The sequence below is a fragment of the Coenobita brevimanus genome, chromosome 56 (genome assembly GCF_032717465.1).
Source record: "Coenobita brevimanus isolate Jiangsu-jjx chromosome 56, ASM3271746v2, whole genome shotgun sequence".
Taxonomy (NCBI): domain Eukaryota; kingdom Metazoa; phylum Arthropoda; class Malacostraca; order Decapoda; family Coenobitidae; genus Coenobita; species Coenobita brevimanus.
The window spans coordinates 12,893,152-12,908,069 of NC_137009.1; the positions used below are offsets into that span (position 1 = coordinate 12,893,152).

The 14,918-nt window shown below is 41.3% G+C and overlaps 1 protein-coding gene across 1 annotated transcript in view; it reads right to left on the minus strand.

Annotated features, from left to right (window-relative positions):
- The window catches only part of LOC145401646 (glutamate receptor ionotropic, kainate glr-3-like), a 513,320-nt gene that overhangs the window by 464,493 nt on the left and 33,909 nt on the right, over positions 1–14,918 (minus strand). The gene's annotated exons all lie outside the window — the stretch shown is intronic.

The following is a 14,918-nucleotide window of genomic DNA, read 5'->3' on the forward strand; positions in this document are numbered from 1 at the left end:
TATGGTAACATGTACTACTTTTATTGTTTGCCAGTAAAGCCCCTTTGTCGGCAAGGTACGAGCGAGGCCATATAAATCCGAGAGCATTGAAATGTCGCCTTACACCCCAAGGATGCCTAGAATGCTTAGAATATATTGATGGCTGTCTATCTACCAAAAAAACTGTCTGGTCTGTGGTCCTCTTATGTAAATTTCTAAGTGCTGCACTTGGCACATGTCATGGGCCACATGGGGTGTGATGGAATCCTACCAAAAAAAAATCTTAAAGAATGGGGTTATAACCTAGTGAAAACCAAGCAGTGATCGGCTGTGGTTGCTGAGATATAAGCTTCTCAAAAGCGTTGTGGTCGAGTTGGGTTGGGCCATTCATGTGTGAGAAAATCCCACTGCTTGATGAGGGACTCGTGAAGGCTTCGCCCTTGCTCGTAGGCAATGGTGAGACTTTTCGAATTAGAAGAATTTGGTTTAGCCTTCATTAAAACCGTCAGTACGAGAGGCCTTGTATGAATAGAATGGTCGGCAGGTAACGAGAATATATTTTAAAAGATGCCCGGGAGTTGAAGAGTTTATAAGAACCAAGTAATCCTTTAGCATTACAGTAGGCTTCCGTGAGCATAATAAAATCGCCTGCCAGTAGGAACAGTATTACTTAAAAGACATTATGACAGGATTCCTGAAGACTGATTCTAACATCTTAGTTATGAGAGGCCATCCTCACCATAATAAAATCGTGTGTCAGCTACAAAAATACAGGGTGACTCGTATATAGCCCTCTTCCAATCTGCCATCTGGTTTCTTATATGTTGCGGGGACGGTTCAGTCAGCACTATCATAGTCAGTCCTGCATTATCTATTCACTACCTACACGCATGGTGGCAGGTAGGGGCACCCATCATCCACTCACTTGATGTAGTGTTGCCTACTTCTTTCTTCATGTCTATCATTCTTTCTCTGTGTTTATATTCCTCTATTCCTGTTTTCCTCATCCTTGCTATCACTATTTATTGCTCTTCTTTCCACTTCAAGTGGCTATACATTGAGTAACCAGACAATGGTTTCCTGTAACTCATGAATCACATAATCAAATGATGGGGAGACGTGGAGCCTACTATACTGCATCTATTAACTAAGTGGAGAGACCCAAATGGGGCTTCTTGTCAGGAACCAAACCTTCACACTAATCCCTGTGCTCCAGCGAGGCGCTGTCAGCATCATAGGAACATCGATTTTCTGCACGAGATGACCCTGCGAGGGCGCTTGCTTGCCTGCGGTTGATGGGTTTGCTCGGGCAGACAAACTGAGGTAGTACAACAACAACAACAACAACAACTGCTACACTCACGCCCACACCAGCAAACTCAGCCGTCCATGCAACACACAATGTGCCGCTAAATGAGTTTTTAGTGGAGCGCTATTTGCAGGCCAGCTTATATTATACAAAAGGCATCAAGCAGCTGGCATCAATCACTGTGTAACAAACTTACACCAGTTTTTTGTTTCTTTGATTTTTATGCGATTCCTGATCGATTTCATGGCGTAAATTCCGAATATGCTATTTGTTTTCGTGTAAATCTAGAGTCACAGGAATTATGAAACAACATATGTATCATACAAGGACAGGATTTATAACCTGTTAGCCTACCATTTCGAGTATATTGAGAATGTCAAAGAATTTATATATTTCCAGGCGCATATTATGAATATAAATAGCAAATGAACAAAGAGCACCATCGCAAGGAATGGAGGGCACATAGTATCTACAATTGCACTTTTGATCTTGGCTTTCTTCTGTAGCTGTGATGACAATTGCGCAACAATCCCCAAACGCAATTGCCCATCAACGCATCATTCCACCTGCCTTGGTATCTGGTTTCCATCAGCAGAATGTCCTGGTGGAACCGTTCGCCATTCTCCTCGCTGACTGCACCCTGATTGCTTATGAAGTAATCAGGATGGGAATCCAGATAGTGCAATTTGATTGACATTCTGCATCCAAGCCAGTGGAATCCACCGATCAGGTCATCGACAAGCTGTGCGGAATCTGGTCTCCTCTGGTTCACAAGAAACCCTTCCACAACCCCTCTAAAAGCATTCCAAGCGTGCTTATCATTATCGGTCATTTTACTTTGGAGTTCACGACTTGTATGGATTCTTTGAACTTGCGGCCTGGAGAACATGCCAGCCTTCACCTTTGCCACGCTCAAGTTGGAAAACATTGATTGGATATACAGAAATGCATCGCCATCCTTGTTGGTGGCTTTCACGAATTGTTTAACAAGACCAAGTTTTATGTGTGTGTGTGTTTTTTTTAAGCTAAGAAGAAGGAACCAAAGGCCATAAGCCTGCAATAACTGTTCCTTCCAAGAGAATAACAAAATACAAGAGAGAGCCAAATGCAAGATCCAATCATTTCGAGATGTCTGGACACACTGCGTTTGAAGGACTGGAGATCATAGCTAGCAGGAAATACAGACAGAGGGAGACAGTTCCAGAGATGACCTGTTGCATAAATGAAGAACTGGGACTAACGGTTAACTCTTGCATTAGAGAGCTGGACAAAAAAGGGATGAGAGTTTCCTGCTAGGCGGGTGCTATATGCCCGTCATAGAGGTGGAGGAATACAAGCAGACAGTTCAGAGGAGGAGAAACCATTGGCGTAGCGATAGAAAAGTGATAAAGATACAACAGTGCTGTGATGAGACAGACGTTGAAGGGAGCCAGCAGGCGGAGGAGAGTTAATGAGACGAAAAGCCTTTGACTCCACCCTATTGAGAAGAGCTGCATGTGAGGAGCCTCCCCACACATGAGAGTTGTACCCTACACATGAGCGGATAAAACCCGTGTATAGAGTCAACAATTATGCAGGGGTAAAGTAGGAACGGAGTCGGCTTAGCACACGTAACCTCTTGGAAGCAGATTGTACAAGAGATAAAATGTGATCTTTCCGAAAAATGTCCCGAGTGAATGAAAGCCCACGCATGTTCAAGGATGAAGCAGGATTAAGCTGAATAATTAAACATTAGTGGGTACACCTGTGGAAGATTTTGTCGGGTTGATAGGTGTAAGAACTGAGCCTATGATGCATTAAAAACAACCAGATTATTTTTACCCCAGTCAGAGATACAAGCCAAGTCACACATTAGGTGTGCCGTAGCCTCAGCCCTTGTTTGTTGAAATAACTGCTGAGATGGACTTTGAGGGAACCGAATGGAAAGGTGAAGGGTGGAGTCATCAGCATACGAGTTGATAGGGTTAGATATACAGTTTAGAAGGTCACTGATTAATAAAAGGAAGAGAGTTGGTGATAGGACAGAGCCCAGAGGGACACCACTGCTGATAGATCTAGAAGAACGATGGCCATCTGCAACAGCGACTATAGAATGACTAGAAAGGAAGCTATAGATGAAGGCACAGATAGAAGGATAGAAACCGTAAGAGGGCAGTTTGGAAATTAAAGATTTGTGCCAGACTCGATGGAAAGCCTTTGAGAAGTCAAGTGCAATGGCAAAGCCTTCGCCAAAATCCCGAAAGGAGGATGACCAGGAGTCTGAAAGATAGATGAGAAGATGGCCAGTGGAGCATCCCTGACAGAAACCATACTGACGATCAGAAAGAAGGTTGTGATAGGAATGATGCTAAAAAAAATTTCTATTAAGATTTGACTCGAAAACTTTTGAGATACAGGATGTTAAAGCAATTGGACGATAGTTGGGGGGTTGGGAATGGTCACCCTTCGTTGGGACTGGCTGAATGAGAGCAAACTTCCAGCAAGAAGGAAAGGTACAAATTGATAGACAAAGGAGAAAGAGTTTACCTAGGGAGAGTGAAAGCACAGAAGCAAAGTTCTTCAGGACAACAGGAAGGGCTCAATCAGGCCCATATGCCTTGTTAGTATTGAGGCCTATGATGGTAGAAAATACATCAGCTGAAGAAATTTTAATGTCAGCCATGAGGAAATCAGAGGGGGGAAGTGATGGAGGAACAGCACCGGAATCGTCTAAGGTGGAATTCGAGGAGAAAGTCTGAGCGAAGAGTTCTGCTTTATCAGTAGAAGAAATAGCTACAGAACCATCAGAGAAGAAAAAAAGGAAGGAAGGATGATGAGGTAAACTTGTCAGAAGGGTTTTTGGCAAGGCGCCAGAAGAAGCGACAAGAATTCGAATTGGAGAGTTGAGAGCATTTATTACGATTGAAATCATTTATAGCAGAACAAAGAACAAACTTAGCACGATTCCGGGCAGAAATATAAAAAAGATGTGATTCAGGGGTGGGTTGGCTCCGGTACCTTTTATAGGCCGTGTCATTGTTGCAGACAGCATTAGAACGAGCGTGATTAAACCAAGGCTTTCTCGCATTAGTCAAAGGATATGAGAAACGAATGTATGCTTCCATGCCCAACAGAATAACCTCTGTAATACGCAAGGCACACCCAGATGGCTTCCGGCCATGGAAGCAATAGTCTTTCCAGTGAAAATCAAAGAAGTACTGCCTGAGAGCCTCCCAATCTGCAGCTCCAAAGTGCCACAGACGACGTTTCTTTGGAGGGTCCACAGGCCGTACTGGAGCGATAGGACAGTTTCAGGTGATAAGGTTGTGATCGGAGGAGCCCAATGGAGAGAAAAGATTAACAGTGTAAGCAGAAGGATTAGTTGTAAGGAAGAGGTCAAGTAAGTTGGAACTCTCTGCAAGGTGGTCAGGGATATGGGTAGAGTGCTGTACAAGCTGCTCTAGGTCAGATAGAAAACATGTAGGCTTGTTCAACAGGTGGATCAGCGAAAGGAGAAGAAAGCCAAAGGTGGTGGCGAACACTGAAATCTCCGAGAATTGGCAAACACTGAAATTTCATCGAAAAGAGAAATGGATGGAATGTGTTCCATTGTAGAAGACAGTTGAAGTATTTTTTATAACCGGTAGAATTAGGGGATAAGTAAACAGTGCAGATATATTTAGTCAGAGAATGACAGGAAAGCCGAAGCCAGCGTGTAGAAAATTCAGAAGAATCAAATTCAGGAACACGAGAGCAAGATAAGTCATTGCGTATATATGCACAAAAGCCACCTTTGGCTTTGAAATGAGTATAGAGAACGTAGGAGGATACAGAAAGGGTTAGATGGCAGTTGCCTCAGACAGATAAGTCTCAGTTAGGAAAAGAAGGTGAGGTTTAGAGGAGGAGACGTGGTGCTCAGTAGAGCAAAAGTTAGAGGAAAGGCCGTGAATGTTGCAGAAATGAAGAAGAAGTGAGTCAGACTGGTTCCAGGCAGCTCAGGTAATCATTGGGAGAGGGGCAGATGGTGAGGGCATTTATGGTCCCCACCCCGGGGACTCCGAGGCTATGTGTTGTGAAGCCATTTTTGTTTGTTTTTAATTTTTGGTAAAGGAAGTGTAGTGTGTACTGTGCATGTCGTTTGGTGTTGATAGAGAAACTTGTATTAGACAGCATGCTGGCCTACTCTCTGTGTTACTGAGACATTAAAAAAGTTCAGCAAAGGGGGATGGTCAGGAATTTTCCCGAGGGCTGATGAAACAGGAGCTCCAGCTCTCCCTGTCATCAGCTTTCCATCCACCTTGGGAGTACTGCCTTGTTCGAGTGGTGCTACAGTCTGTTCCTCATTGCTACAGTCTACTTCTCAATGCCTTCTCTCTGGAGATTGGTGGAGCTCTTAGAATGTTGTGCGAGACTGGTGTGAGACTCTCTCTGAGAGGCCAGTCTTTCCTCATAAAATGTTCTGCATCGCTCCAACTGTTCCACAGGCATATATAACATGAGTACTTCGTATAACTGCCTTTCCTTCCAAGTAAGAACGAAATCATTTTTAAATTCTCACAAACCTCCCAATTGTGATCTGAGTACTTGATCTTTGTCAGTCAAATCTTCACATTCTCATTGCCTTCTTTCATTTCCACCGAATGTGCAACTGGAATTGATGGGAGTTCGTTGTCATTATGCAAAAGTAGAGCTTTTAGGCTCTTCACAGAACTGTCTATGAAGGTTCGACATTCTGAAGCCTTGTAATCCACTCCCATGGCTTGAAACAAACCCCTAACATCAATACAGTAACACAACGAAGTTTCTTCACAGAATTTGAAGAAGGATGCAAATTTGCCTTGGCGATTCCTATAACTCGGCTTCCAGCTGGGATCCAACAAGTTCCATTCAATTAGACGTTACACCATCAGCTCAACACTGGACTTGGTAAGTCCTAAATCTCGGACCACGTAATCCAGTTCTTGCTGATTGGGAGAGTGTGGAGTGTCTTCGGAACATTCTTCAACATATGATTCATCACTTTGCCCTCGGTCATCGACAATGTCCTAATGGTCAGCGACAATTTCCGTGTCCACAGGAGGGACAGGAATCGCCAGCTCATCGGTGTGACACACCAGAGAGATCGAAGATGGCAAATTTGGTTTACAATGTTCATTCTGCCCTTAACGCTCTTCGCACCACTTATATCAACCATACAAAAATAACAATCGTCGTGGTGATTCGAAGGCTCTCGCCACACTCTCAGAACTGTGAAAGGCATCTTTTTTCTCCCTCTCATAACCAAGCCTCAAGCGCAGAGCGACAGCTACCATAAGTTTAGTGCAGAGCCCAATCCTTGTCTTGATTGCCTATAATGTTTTGTATGCATGAGGAAATATGGTATCACAGTGGATTTTGCATTTAATCATCTTCAGTCCACATACATAACAAAATGTGTCAGCCAACAGTTTGCAAGAATGTCTACTGGTCATTCGCATGACACCATTCTTTTAGGAAAGGCTCAAAAACGCATCTACTAGCCAGACTAGCAATTTGAGACTAGCTTACCAAATGAACTAACTTAATCCACGTTGCAAGACACAATGATTTTCATATGAGCAACATCTGCATGGATGCCGATGGTGTGTGTGTGTGTGTGTGTGTGTGTGATGTAGTAATCGATACATCAGCCATCATACTGTGATAACATGACTGGAAATAAACAATTGCCAATTGTTTACAAAAACCTAGAGACAGACAAGCAAAACATACATCATTGGAATCAGCAATGAAAACTGAGTCTAACAAGACCAAAAAGACTGAATGAAGAACTTCTTTGTTACGCAGAATCAAGACTGGTTTAAACTGGTTCAGCCAAAGGATGTTAGTTTAAGTTTCACTGCAACTACTAGATGATTTCATTATAGATAAAAAAAACCCTTGGTAGTAAAAGGACTTATGAAGGCTGAATTAAACCCATCCATTCCAAATCGCTCACAAGCTTATAATAGTCATCAAAAAGTAGCAAGAATGCATTATCAAAGTGAAGTGGTTAATCTCTTCACAGCAACAGAGATCCCATAAATAGAATCAGGTGGAAGCAACACCCCTTCGCACACCGTGACTCAGTATGAGTCAAAATGTTTTTTGTCTGAAGAGGAACCAATGACGCACTATGATACACTTGCAGTGGTGGTATGAAGGGATGCCGATTAGGCAATTCTGGAAAAAAATATTAACGAAAACTTATGTTTTAGCAAGAAATGCATCAATACTTGGTGCATCATATGGGAGGGTGTCTATTTCCAGGCCAACACTTTCGAATAGTTAACTTTCTCTCGGTTTTTAGTTTGGGGGGGGAGGGGCGTGTGTGCATGATTTTTGGCGATTTACTCAAAAACAATTGGTCACATCAGAATCTCACCAATACCACGTGAAAGTTTGTGAAATTCTGCATGTCGACCTATGATTAGCTCTTGCATCGTGTGGGCAAAGTTTTGTGCTACAGTGTAGGGCAGTTATTTTCCTTGTCGAATAACAGTATCCTCACCTCGTTTTGGTACTTTCACAGTACTTTTACTCATCAATTCTGTGTTTTTATTAGCTTATCCTATAGCAAAAACATCAGGGATGATGATGGTATACCATTATAGCCAAATTCTGGGGCAAATAAAATACATGGGAATATTTTCCTCTGTGCATGAGTCCAGCCTGCTCTTGTGGCATTTTCTCTGATCATGTCAAACACACTTACAGAAAACTTATGGTGCACGAGGGGGTTAACATAAAAAATACTACAGAGAACTGACAGGATTACTGGAGATCGTTTCTAGCCTCTTAATTGAGTAGCAAAAATTTAAAAAGAAGCGGCATCTTGAGAGTGGTAGGAATAATGAAAACTGTCCCTGATCCCTCAGTCAAGTGAGGGTTTGCATAATGAGAGAGAGAGAGAGAGAGAGAGAGAGGTTTATAACCTCCAAGGTTTATATACCATGAAACAAAAAATCAAATACTTTCCAACTAACTTTATGAATTTCTTCCAGTAATCCTTGTTTGGTTGCGCTTTAACTATTATTTTTCCAGCTGATGCCAGAGGATTTTATTGAGCTGAGAGTGAATTAGAATAACCCAAGATTTCTAATATGATTGCCATTTACCCGTCCATAGATGGAACGGCTTAAGTATTCTCTTATAGTTAGTGTTAGGTGATTTTGTTAAGATTCGAGTGACACAGGAGCCTGATTCTTATTAAGTGTAAACCCATGCCTGTTAATTACTTGCTTTTCTTAATGTTCTGGTTAATGACGGAGTATTATCTTAAGCTTAAAAGAAACGTAGATCGCCTATGCCCTGTTCACTTTAACTAGGTGTCAGATGATGATGAGCTATACCACGAAGTTACGACAAGATGGTACTAGTCATGAAGAAGTTCTGTGGGAAGGAAGTGGAGTTGTAGCACTGCTACATTCTGCCACTGAACTATGGTAAATAGGCTGAGAAACAAAAAAAAAAATAGGCAAGTTCTAATTGAATTGTAGTATGTTGAAAAATATGGCGAGTACTGCTCTGACCGTGAACAAGGAATTCCTTATGAAACTCAGGTCACAACTGACGTTTTCTTAAGCTGACAGAAACTCACAGTAGTCATAGAGTTAATGCAGTGTAGTTCTAGCGCTTCTATACCACTTCACCGGCGATTTAGTGTGCTGGGGGAACGTTGCAGTCAGCATTATTAGTGGCTATCCTGCATCCTTCATTCATTTGATTCTCAGTGCTGCACTCACATCCACACAAGCAGACTTAGTCGTCCCACAACACGTAATATACGGGCAAATGAGTTTATACTGAAGTGCAATATAAGGACCAAGTTGTACAAGGACGTATTTTAGTACCTTACTCTTTTAGCTTCCAAACCTATATATTCAGCTTAGGAAAACCAATTGGTACTGAAGCCGTTGCTGAAGATTGTACTGTTATGTCCCCGCCCCACACTACAGGGTCCAACAGCAGTAGTTCAGTATAGGAAGGACGTTGCACAGTGAATTGTTTTTCCTAAGGTCAGCCTTTCGGAGTACAGCACACAAGACCAGCTCAAGCATGGTAAATAGACAATGGCTTCTTAAGTTCATTGTCTTTATTTTCCAAATAATTACACTTACTGCTTGCCAACTTCTCGTCACTGTTCACAAGTACCGGAGATAATCTTCACTAACTGCAATTACACTAAATGGTTACCAACTCTTCACTGTTTTCACAAGTACCAAAGATAAACAAAATTCACTGATAATGCTTGTTAACAACACTTCACAGTTTTCACAAGTACCGAAGATATACAAACTTTGCTACCTACACTGACACTGCAGTCACACTGAACTACACCCAGACTGAAATGAAAACTGACTGAAACTGCTCTAGTCTCTTCCCCATCCTTATGTAAACTTGCATTATACTCGAATTTCGAATACATCCTCGACGGGCAACAGTTGCCAACTCGGAGACATCCAAAACATGCCAGAGTTATCTTACACTGCTTAACACTAACTGATTTAACATACAAACTGAGATAAATTTATATAATCAAACAAACAACTCCGTAAATCAAACATCATAGAGAAAAAGAGCATAAAATTGATATACCATTTACAAAATAACTGTGCTTACAAACAACAGGCTAATTGACAAGTCTGAGATGTAACAGTACTACTAGAATCATCAGGAATTCACTAGCACAATCTGCCTAGCAAATCCCGCTCCGCAACAGTATCTAACCCTTCCAGTTAAACAGTTCTAACCCAAGGTAAACAAAATGTTCCGGTTATGGTAGGAGAAGTGAAAATGAATTCCGACTGATTTAGGACGATCGTGTTTCTCATTCTGATATTATCATTGCCAGACTGCTGAATTCTATTTAGGAATGATCCCCCCCCCTCTTTCTCTCCTCACTGTATATAACACATATGCTCCATCTTTATTTATACCTGAAGGAGATCCAAGTCAATCAAAACTGTTGTACACTCAACAGTTATCACAGTTCACATGAAGTGGTTCAGTTTTCATGTTATATGTAGATTAAGAAATATTTCTCAGAAGGTTGACACCATGTTTATTATCGATGAAACTAGTAGCACATAAGGATGATTAGGACGCTGAAGACAACGTCCCTTGAATGAAGATGTAAATAATGATAAAGTAAGTACTAGGAGTATTGAATGCTTTCTGGTAGTCCATTTTTTATTAACTGATTAATTTATTAATTTTTCTGTACTCCCCATCACAGCTAATGAATCTACCTCCTACATCTTCATACTTTCCTTTATATTACCAATTCCATATGATGTCTCCTTATTTACATATTAGTCTTGCAAAAAACAAAATAAATTACAAAGGTTATTAGAGTGTATCAGTAGCGGATGAATAAATGAGAGCTGTATCAAACCCCTCTTGTAAAAAGGTCTTGGAACGTGAATATAATCACCTAAAGAGAGGCAGAGAGAATACAATAAAAAGTTCACTTTATTGTAGACATTATACATTAAAAATTTTTAGATTGATGAGGTGTGAGGGGCCAACAGCAGCTCCAGAAACATCAGCAACAGCCCGCACCCGTGGCCTAGGAAGAACAGGAAGAAAGCTCCCTGCAGGTGATTCAAGGTGAACACAACCTGTACACATGAGAAGTGACACCATGTAAAGAGAAGGAAAATCTAAGGAATTAAAATATGAGCAGTTGATCTAGGCATCAGTTCAAAGCTACACAATACTCCGAGCCACTAGCTTAACACCAGAGCCATCCACTTCCAAATATCATCCAAGAGATAGGGAAAATTGCTGAAATATTTACTAAGACATTTGGACATACTGTTTGACATAGGTCAGCATTCTGTTAACAGCACGATTATTACTATGCCAGTTAGTGCCGATGTTTTGATCTAATGCCATCTCGGCTGGAGTGAAATATAGAGATTTTTTAACGAAAGAATATCCTTCTTCTCATACCTTTGTCAGGCACAAAATTTTCTCAGTTGAGTAAAGTAGTATGGAAGCAGCCAGAAAAATATGAAGATAACTATCTAACGTACATGGGATTAATCCTCAACTCACTCTCTCTCTCTCTTTCTCTCTCTCTCATCTAAACCTTACAAGCCTGGTGTCTGTCTCAACGGCTGTGTCCTCCTGCTCCTGTGATGACTTCTGGTCCTGGTATTCCTTCACATAAACGGCGTACAGGTCATATAGCCACTTGTTGATTAAGCCAGCCTCCACACACCGCCACATCACCGCGTTGAAGTTCTTCAGATAAGGTGCACCCTGAACGAAACGGCAAAATAATCTGAAGGGTGTAAGCCAATGCACAGTTTCTGTGGGAATTTGCACAATGAAAAATGTGTATATCATAATGTCATCCGCAGTAAGCCATGCAAACCTAAAATTTCGAATGATAACTCACATACCACTTCCTTCTGAGTCACTTCCTTCCAACTGCGGTCAAAACCACATTACAATCTATCCAGCCTCAACCAAGAAACGGTCCAATACCCTTTCCTGCCTCCCCTTAACCTATTCCGTCCGGCACATCTTCCCGCAAACCTTTCCCAAAGCTGGGGATTCCCGTGAGAAATCGTGATAATCGTCTATTTTTAAACCTTCATATCTCAGTTAATACTTAACCAAAAAAAAAAAAAAAAAAAGGTTGTGATAATACTCACCAATTCTTCGACTTCAAGCTGATTGCATCTGATGGTAGTGAAGTGCTATGATAGGAGAGTGAGTGAGTGGGGAAAGGGGGCCATTTTTGCTGTTTTTTTGCCGGTGTCCATATGCACACACACACACACACACACACACACACACACATACACACACACACACACACACACACACACACAGATATATGTTTGGCTTGCATTGTTGCTTGATTCTGGCACTGCCGTGCGACTAGAAGTCTATTACTAATACTACAACTACCACTACTACTACGTATAATACCACTACTACTACAACAACTACTACTACTACTACATAAAAAATAAAAAAGAATATTGTGAACACAATTGTTATACACGTAGTGTCCATTAGTGAAAAAAATGTATTTTCCACTATAACAGAATTGTTTTTTCCTCTAATTTAGACTTTTTCATCATACTCAGTATACACACATGAAAAGTTTCACCAAAAAATAAGGCACTGATTTCATCATGAAACAAACTTTCTGCTTCCATTGTTGACATAAATAAACAGAGCAGTTGCGCAAGGCACCACGTTTCCTTCTCCCTCCTCCTTCCCTCCTCCCTTTTCTCCAATCCACTACATTTTCCACTATATTTTTTTTTCTTTGATTTGTACTTTTCATCATAACAAACATATACACAAGGAAACTTTTATTAAAAAATAAGGCACTGATTTCATCATGAAACAATCTTTTTGCATCCATTATTCACGTAAGTAGAGAGGGAGGCGCATGGCTTTGCGCACCTTGTTTCCTTCTCCCTTCTCCCTCCCTCTTCCACCTCCTCCTCTTCACTCCCTACCTCCTCATCCATCTCCTTATCCTTGCCAATATTCCCCTCTCCAGGATCTTCAATACCCTCTGAACCATTCCCGTCACTGGAAACAGCAGATAAACATACAGGGGGAAATGATGTGCGCACAGTGGAGTCACATCCTCCACCCTCCACACATGACGCATAAATATCAACACTCAATATGGCGGTCGCTTTCTCCAGTCACAACTGACGATAATGTCACCTCGAGTTCTCTCCTTATTGCACTATCACTAAAGCCTTTTCTTCTCTGGCATTTGGACTTCATAGGTTTTGAAGTCAGCGGTAGCAGGAGCTCAGCCAAGGATCTGGACACAGGGAAAACTTTTTGTGTAGGTCTATCCATTACGAAGGTACACAGGTACCTGCTGCATGACTCAGATGCGTGAAGGACGGTTGTCAGTGGCTGCGTGTGGTGGAACTAACCCGCGGAATATTCAAACACTGCTGCGAAACACTAGATACTGAATACATGTCACCCAGATGGCCATGGGAGGACATGTATACATGTCAAGGCTCTTAAATATAATAAATAATAGCTAGTAGCATAGATGTAACATACAAGGTTAAATCAAAATCATGGCTAGGGCCTGCAGGAACATCGTTTGCAAATTCCCACTGAGGAATGCTATATTCAGCACCTCGTGATGCTTGGCCAGAAAGCCACGATACATACACACATACACACACACAGGCTTCTAGAACATTTTGACAACAGTGTAGACCACGTGATGGAAGTTCTTATATACGAAAAGAAAGAGAAGGAGAGGTCAGAAGGCAGCTAGCTACATGGGCAAGAGGTGGTAGAGAGAGGGAGAGAGAAGAGGGGTCTAGTGAGATAGTCTGGGAGGTAACAGCAGGACTCTACCCTATACTTCACTCGTGTGTGAGAGACTTTAGTTAATTTTTTCAAGACAATAAACTTATAAGTAGTCCCATACTCATCTTTACCTCTCCTGTCATTGCATGACAAAGGGAACTAAGATTATCTACTTACAAAACTACTCAAGTATAACAACAGCTCATCCACGACAACAATATAAGTATAACTGATGTACAAAACCTCACTAAGAGCAGCTACAATGATACTACAAGATATGGTGGCAGCGAAAGTACGATCCTCGTCAATGAATCAACAGTGAACTTTTACAAAAGCAGGTGAGACGGTAACGAAGATCAGCTTCAGTTCTACAGTTGATTCTACATTATCAAGAAAATACAATTCTACGATCAAGTAACCACAATAGAGTATACAATAAGAAGAACGAGTTATGAGTGAGGAAAAACAAGCTCTGCAACTAACTACAAGTAACATGTCCACGAGACATCTCTGTAATCTTCTACACGTACCTACAAGTAGCGGCATTCTTCACACAACGAATAAATCACAGTAAGAAATCACCGAGAATAAATTGAGAGAGAAAAAAAAAAGGAAGAGCAATAACACAGCAACAAACCCCCATCCCTCTCTCCAGCTGCCCCCCTACCTCCACCAACATCACCACACTGATGCAGGAGTGAAGAGGTCATGACGACGGCAGCAAATACCAAAGCCCACATTCACAACCCATCTTACTCATCCTTCTTCACTGAAGATACCCATCATTACTTATTTACTCACCACAGCAATCGGAGTGTGAGAAGTCAACGTTGCTAGCATTTTGCAGAGAAGCTGAGGACACCCCACAACACGTCAATCAACTCGTGTATGACAGCACTATCACCACCTGCACCATCACTTATACCATTCCAACCACGGTAAAAATTAGTGAGTTACATAGTTACTTCACTTATACAATACACAGTGACAAACACAGTGATAGACAAAACCTTCAGCACAAACGTATAAAACATGCTGTACAAATTACATACACGTACCTACTTCAGTTATCTGCATAATTCAGTCACTAAATACTTGCACCAACAATAAATATTCTACACTGTATATATTCATTCATTTAATATAGCATTCATTTACTACCAAAGAGTGTTATCATTTATACCTACCTGTACATAAAATACGTGTTTCATATATACAACTAGACATGATTACATCTACAAAGTAATAAAGAAAATATACTATCAAAGTTACTCAGTGAGCGATTAAAAGGACTGCAACATTTATTAATTAA